General features: G+C 44.9%; 1 pseudogene; it reads right to left on the reverse strand.

Moving 5' to 3' along the window:
- Positions 1-3718: 3718 nt before the first annotated feature.
- LOC147029441 (uncharacterized) lies at positions 3719-6299 on the reverse strand (annotated as a pseudogene).
- Positions 6300-7636: the final 1337 nt, after the last annotated feature.

Consider the following 7636-nt stretch of genomic DNA (forward strand, 5'->3'; position numbering starts at 1 on the left):
GGAGGATGTTGATAATACAGTGGTAGGAAGTGGATTTCATATTTAAAAAAATCATCTTTTTAGATATACACATTCTAAAATCAAACCCTCTTAAAGCTTCTTCTTATATTGAATTACCAAAAGAAATAAAACTAAAGAAGGCAGTTGTTAATATTAAGAACAATGATAATAAATGTTTTCTCTGGTCTATTCTTGCTTACTTACATCCACCAAAATGTAATTCAGAAAGAGTAAAACAATATATGAAATATGAGAATACCTTGGACATGAAAGATTTTAAATTCCCAATGCCACTAACAGATATTCCTAAATTTGAGAAAAAGAATAATCTTTCTATTAATGTATATGGATTAACGGATACAAAGTTCAAATATGAAAAATTTCAAAAAACTATCAAAATGAAGAAACACACATTGATCTTTTATATTTTAGTGTTGGAAAGAATTCACATTATACATACATCAATAATTTATCAAGATTAATCTCTTCTCAGGTATTCAGAACAGCAAACAAAATATATCCTTGCAAGCGATGTCTTAATTCATTTTATACAAAAGACCGATTAGAACAACATTCAAAATATTGTAGTAATCATAAATCAGCTGTAATTACAATGCCAAAACCTGGTGAAAAGATTTCTTTTGAAGATTATAATAAATCTATCATGCACCCATTTGTGATATATGCTGATTTTGAATGTATCCTAAAAAAGATAAATCCTGCTTCTCCTAATCCAAAAGAATAATATACAAATAAATATGAAAAACATATTCCTTGTGGTTTCTGTTATTATATCAAAGCATCTGTTGGAGAAAAGTATAATAAACTTGAACATTACAGTGGAAAAAAAGCTTCACAAGAGTTTGTAAAACAATTAGAAAAGGATTGTATAAGACTAACTAAATTAGTGAGAGAAACAATGAACCGATGAAATTAACCGAAGAAGAAAAATTAGAATTTAGAAAGAACAATATCTGTCATATTTGTGAGGGGGAAATTGAGGAGTCTAAAGTTAGGGATCATTGTCATCTTCCTGGTAAATATAGAGGTCCCGCTCATTCCTGTTGTAATCTTAATTATAAACTTCCTTCTTTTATTCCAGTCTTTCTTCACAACAGCACCAACTATGATACACATCTATTGATAAATGAACTTTCAAAAACAAGAGGGAATATTTCTGCCATTACAAACACAAGTCAAAAGTACATTTCATTTACAAAAATGATATTCACAAAACCTTTAACTCGTATTAGGTTTCTAGATTCTTCCAAGTTTATGGGAACACCACAAGCCAACCTCGCATCAAATCGAAGCTCCACGGGGTGTTTTCCAAATCTTAATTCATTCTTTCCAAAAGAGGAAATTCTAACTAAAGAGGAAATTCAGATTAAAGAGAGATTTCAAAGTAAAGAGGAAATTCTAATTAATGAGGAAATTAATGAAGAAATTCTTACTGAAGATGAAATTCTCTTCATAAAGAAAATTCAAACAATGAATGAAATTCGAAGTAAAGAGGAAATGTTGATTAAAGATTAAATTCTGATTCAAGAGGGAATTCTAACGAGAGAGGAAATTCAAACAAGGAATGAAATTCAAAGTAAAGAGAAAATTCTTACAAGTCAGGGAATTTATCCTTGTGATAAAATGGATTCATTTATGAGATTTAAAGAAACACAACTTCCTTCAAAAGAAAGTTTCTATAATAACCTTTATGAAGAAGAGATAAGTGATAAGGAATATAAACATGCACAAGAAATATGGAAAATATTTATGATAAAGAACCTTGGAGAATATCATGATTTATATCTAAAAACAGATGTTTTATTGTTCGCTGATGTGTTTGAAGCTTTTAGATCACTCTGTTAAAATAAAAATTGTTATGGATTAGATCCTGCCCACTATTTCACAGCTCCTGGTTTAGCTTGGAGTGCAATGTTGAAAATGACAAAACAAGATATAGATTTTCTCAGTGATGTCGATATGCTTTTGATGATTGAGAAGTCTAAGAGAGTGGAATATCACAAGTATGTTCAAAAAGATATGCTAAAGCAAATAATAAATATCTTCCAAATTATGATCGTGAAAAAGATAGTTGGAAAGACAATGGAGAATGTTATAAAACAGGCAAAACATTAGATTTGCAACATCTTGGAAAGAAGCTACGAGATTGATAAATAAAACAAGTTTTAAGAGAGAAGAGGTTTTTTTCAGATAACTTTTCTGCTATTCATATGGAAAAGGAAAGTATTGTAATGGATAAACCAATTTATATTGGAACAGCAGTTCTTGATTTATCAAAGATATTGTGACGTCCACGGGACTTGAACAGTCCCGCCAACGTAGAATGAGCCGAAACGATGGAGGTGGTTTATTTATTTATAACCCAAACATGGCGGTTCTAATCGCTCTACCGCAAACGGGAAGAGGAAGGGAGCACGAGTCGCTTTTCACTGAGTTGATGATGTTTATTTGTTTTTATTATTAACCAGAAATAACAAGACTCGGCAAGAAGAGGGATCCGGGGCGATTCGACGGGATGGTGTGGGATCGGGCGTGGGGAAAACACAGACAATTCCAATGAATATACAGATCTCAAACCCTCTAAGGCGCCAAGTACACACACACACACACACACACACACACACACACACACAGACACAGACACACACACAGACACAGACACAGACACAGACACAGACACAGACACAGACACAGACACAGACACAGACACAGACACAGACACAGACACAGACACAGACACACACACACACACACACACACACACACACACACACACACACACACACACACACACACACACACACACACACACACACACACACAACGTAGCTCTTTCTGGTGGTCAGGCTGGACCGTGGTGTGGACGCAACTGTCCCTGGATCAGCGTCGACGAGCTGGCCTTGCTCTCATCAGGGGGGGGGCAGGAGAAACCGTGGTGCTGTCGACCTCCTGGTCCTGGCCCAAGTCAGCCGCCAGGGAACCAGTTCTGGCACCAAATTGCGAGCAGGAGAGGGAGGCAGGTCCGCCCGCCGTTCGATCCCGTACTCCGAGTCAGCAGAACCCCAGAGCCAACCAGGGTGAGGCACGAGGCTCAGCAAGGCTCCAAGACATGATGAAGAACACGATCGAATCAGCACAACAACAAGTACGCTTCCCGCGCAACAGCCTCCACACCAAAAAAACACGATCTTTTTGTCCCGATCTTCTCCCTCTTCCTTTTCGACCCCGAACAGAACCTTTTTATCCTCCTGTCCTCGTCACTTCCAATCGAGCCGTTTATTGGCCCACCGCCGTCGCCTTCTGCCAATCGTGATCACGGGGCGAAGCCATCCGCTGCACTGTCCTGTGACGTCACGGCCAGCCTCCAGGGACTACTAAAAGGGGTTTACGCAGACACACTTACCCTATCCCATGTCCCTATCTAATTACGTGACAATTATCATTTCCCCCTTGAAGAAATGAACATTTACGAGACAACTTATCACCACTGAATTGCTACTTATTACATCGAGATCCTGGTAAACTTGAACAGCATGGCATACCTAATTAAACATCCTAATTACCCTTTGAATGCATACCCCCCCCTCAAACGTAACACTGCCCCCTCCTCTGGTACCGCAGCTCCTGCAAGGTATATCACAGGCGCTAATTTTACCTGGGGAGCTTGGGGTTAGCTGTCAGGGTTAGGTACCTGGGGAGCCAATTTTAAAATTTTCTTGCCCAAAAATTATGCGGACATCATGCCCTTGCTGCACATGTCAAGTTGTGCGGGATCGAGTGGGACTCATACATCTTCACAACACTCACACCATGGTCATCATCACATTTCTAGGTCATGGTCCTCATTTTAATCATGCAGGCTGAATCCCGTCGTGGCCGTGGGGTGGGTTACCACAAGATGATGGGGGCATCTCAGGTGCAACCATGCCCACAGGTAAGCTTTATTCCAACCCAGACGTTTCTCCGCCCCGCTCCCTTTTGATTCCCACCCCCCTGGTTGCCATCAGCTCTCATCCCGTACAACACACTGGAAGGGGTCTCACTGGCTCCTCTGGCCTTCCTGGGTCACCAAGGTCCTACCCGCCTTGGTCGCCCAACCAGACCCTCTCCCACTTGCCTCCAGACACTGTCACCATTAGCCACCAGGGGTGAATCTCCTTGAAGGGGGTCGCAATTCCTGCTCACCGTGAGCTTCAGCAATCCCTGTGGACAAGCACATCATCCCCACTCACAAAACCCACATGACTCCCCCACCCCATCGGCCTTACATGTGACACCTGCATTTCTAACACTTCACCGACCATGACCTTCCCTGTTACCACACCATGTCCAATAAAAAATCAATGTGTGCACCATACATTTCACTTCTTAACTTAAAACAACTCACACAGCACTTCTCACCCGATCCACGCACCAGCCATTGGACAGCCACTTGTGCCCGCTTTGTTATCAATTACCCACTGTCCCGATTGTCACTCTAAAACCCAGCAGAACTTACAAACCCATGCCAATTTTCCCACAATTCATTTTTTTTTCCACCAAAGGAGGGCACTTCGCCACAATCTCAGCAGCCGAGCATGTCCGTATATGCTCAGCCCAATCTAGTCTCCCCGACCCCCGACAGTGATCTCCGGACCCGACCTATGAAAGGGCATCTCGGATAGACCTGGCAGTTCAGCAGGAGGATTCACCCTCTCCGAGTCTAAAAGTCTATTGGAGGGTCCCTCCATCGCCGGGTACCGGCAATATCGTTGCACGTGTCCTCTTCGCCCGCACCGGAAACAACTCCCCATAAAAGGCCCCCATGAGTATCGGTGAAATGTCTCTTCCGGTTCCGAACCCCCTCGGCCATAATTTAATTGCTCTATTGGCTGGGCTGGACCCCGCCGCTGTGGTGCACTAACTACCGGATTACCCTTTATCAAACTTGACAGTTTCTGGCAAATTTCCTGAAACATTTGGGTAATGCCAATTTCTCCCAGCCCCCTTCCCTGATCCTGGATCTCCGCCTGTTGGATCCTCACCGATGGCCACTCTGGAACCCGACCCGGCCGACTCCACGAGGCCAGCCTGGCCGCGCACTCAGCCGCTCGGTGAACGGTGGGTGGATCCTGTAACTCCACTAGTGCTCGGACCTCAGGGTCAGGAAGAGCAGCTAAGAATTTCTCTTGTGCCAGTCTGTCCGATGCCTCCACTGGAAGGTCCCGATACGCGATCCTGACTGATTGGTAAATGTCCTGCGCCAGCTCCTGCACTGTCTCACCCGGCTTTAATCTGCGGTGCTGGAGCTGGGCCCGCACCAGATCACAGTTTGCCGCGAACCCAAACCGACGGCTCAACGCCTCGCAAATGTGGGAGCTGGTCAACATCCCCTCCGCGATCACGTTTAACACATCTGCGGCTGGTCCCCGCAACGTTGCCACCAAATTGCCTGTACGTTCCCGCTCATTCCACCCGTTTAGTCGGGAAATACACTCAAATTGCGTCAGAAAAGCTTCAAGGCTCCCTGACCCGTCAAAATTTACCAGGGGGATCACTTTTACGGTGGCCCGCTTCTCAGTTTCTCCCTTGTCCGAATCCAGCCCAGGGATCAAACACCCTTGTGGCTGCGTATCCAATTTCGGAGACCACTGTGGCCAAAGATGTTTTGTGGTGAGGGTCTAATGGGTCAATTTTGCCTCCTGTTCCAAACGTTGAATGGACCGATTCACCTCTTCCCGCAGGATCTTCTGGGCCTGCACAACCTCCTCCAAGGCTCCGTCGCGAGTTTGTAGCTGCTCCTCAACCAACCCGGACACTCTACTTACAAAAGACGGCTCTACCAGGCCTTTATCCAAGACTTCATCTTGGCTCATAATTTTATCTTGTTCGTCCAAACGAGCCTCCAATCCTTTTACCTCCTCCGCCAAATTCATCCCTTGCTTCCTCAGCTCTCCTCACTCTTCAACTTGCAGCTGCATTCGAGCATCCACGCAGGCACGATGACGTTCCAGGCTTTCATCCACTTTATCAACCCGAATGTTCGTTGCATCAATTTTATCTACCAATTTTTTTCGTATATTTTCCCCCTCCAATGTAATTTCTACCTTTGTTTCCTCCAATCTATCCTCGAATTTACTTTGTATTTCTCCCAATTTAACATCCACACACTCCTGAATCTCAGTTTTCATTTTCTCCATCTTTTCCCCCAATTCATCCCTCATTAAATCAATCCGTGCACCCAACTGTTCCCCCATTACCCCCAATCGATCCGCCATCTCTGCCCCCTGTGCCGACATTTTGCCCTCTGTGTCACGAATTGATTTTCCATTTGTGCCGTCATTTCTGCCCTCTGTGTCACGAATTAATTTTCCATTTGTGCCGTCATTTCTGCCCTCTGTGTCACGAATTGATTTTCAATTTGTGCCGTCATTTCTGCCCCCTGTGCCGTTATTTCTGCCCTCTGTGTCACGAATTGATTTTCCATTTGTGCCGTCATTTCTGTCCCCTGTGCCGTCATTTCTGCCCTCTGTGTCACGAATTGATTTTCCATTTGTGCCGTCATTTCTGCCCTCTGTGTCACGAATTGATTTGCCATTTGTACCGTCATGTCCGCTATTAAACGTTCCAACAGTGTCTGGATCGTCATCTCAATGGTTTCCGGCGCTGCCGGCCCCGTTACGGGCAATGAAGCACGGTCCACGCTCGGAATGGGGGAGGTTCCAACCCTACCCCCGTCTCTCCCTTCTTTCCCCGACTCGCTGCCAGACACGTGGCCTTCCTCCCCAAACATCTGCACATCCGCCATGGTGCAGAAGTCCAGTTTGCCGCCAATTAAATTTAATTTGAAAGCTCCCGCCAAAATTTTCCCACGCTCGCGCGCTTTTCTGCAGTAATTTTATATTCCAATTCGTGGCGAGATTTTAATCTTGGTATATTCTCCCGATACCAAATATAATTTAGAGGGGTTCGAACATCCAACACCCTGACACCAATGTGACGTCCACGGGACTTGAACAGTCCCGCCAACGTAGAATGAGCCGAAACGATGGAGGCGGTTTATTTATTTATAACCCAAATATGGCGGTTCTAATCGCTCTACCGCAAACGGGACGAGGAAGGTGGCACGAGTCGCTTTTCACTGAGTTGATGATGTTTATTTGTTTTTATTATTAACCAGAAATAACAAGACTCGGCAAGAAGAGGGATCCGGGGCGATTCGACAGGATGGTGTGGGATCGGGCGTGGGGAAAACACAGACAATTCCAATGAATATACAGATCTCAAACCCTCTAAGGCGCCAAGTACACACACACACACACACACACACACACACACACACACACACACACACACACACACACACACACACACACACACACACACACACACACACACACACACACACACACACCGTAGCTATTTCTGGTGGTCAGGCTGGACCATGGTGTTGACGCAACTGTCCCTGGATCAGCGTCGGACGAGCTGGCCTTGCTCTCGTCAGGGGGGGGGCAGGAGAAATCGTGGTGCTGTCGACCTCCTGGTCCTGGCCCAAGTCCGCTCACAGCCGCCAGGGAACCAGTTCTGGCGCCAAATTGCGAGCACGAGAGGGAGGCAGGTCCGCCCGCCGTTCGAC

This window comes from Eptatretus burgeri, chromosome 3 (genome assembly GCF_056783735.1).
Source record: "Eptatretus burgeri isolate ZD-2024b chromosome 3, Ebu_testis_v1, whole genome shotgun sequence".
In the NCBI taxonomy this organism is placed as follows: Eukaryota; Metazoa; Chordata; class Myxini; order Myxiniformes; family Myxinidae; genus Eptatretus; species Eptatretus burgeri.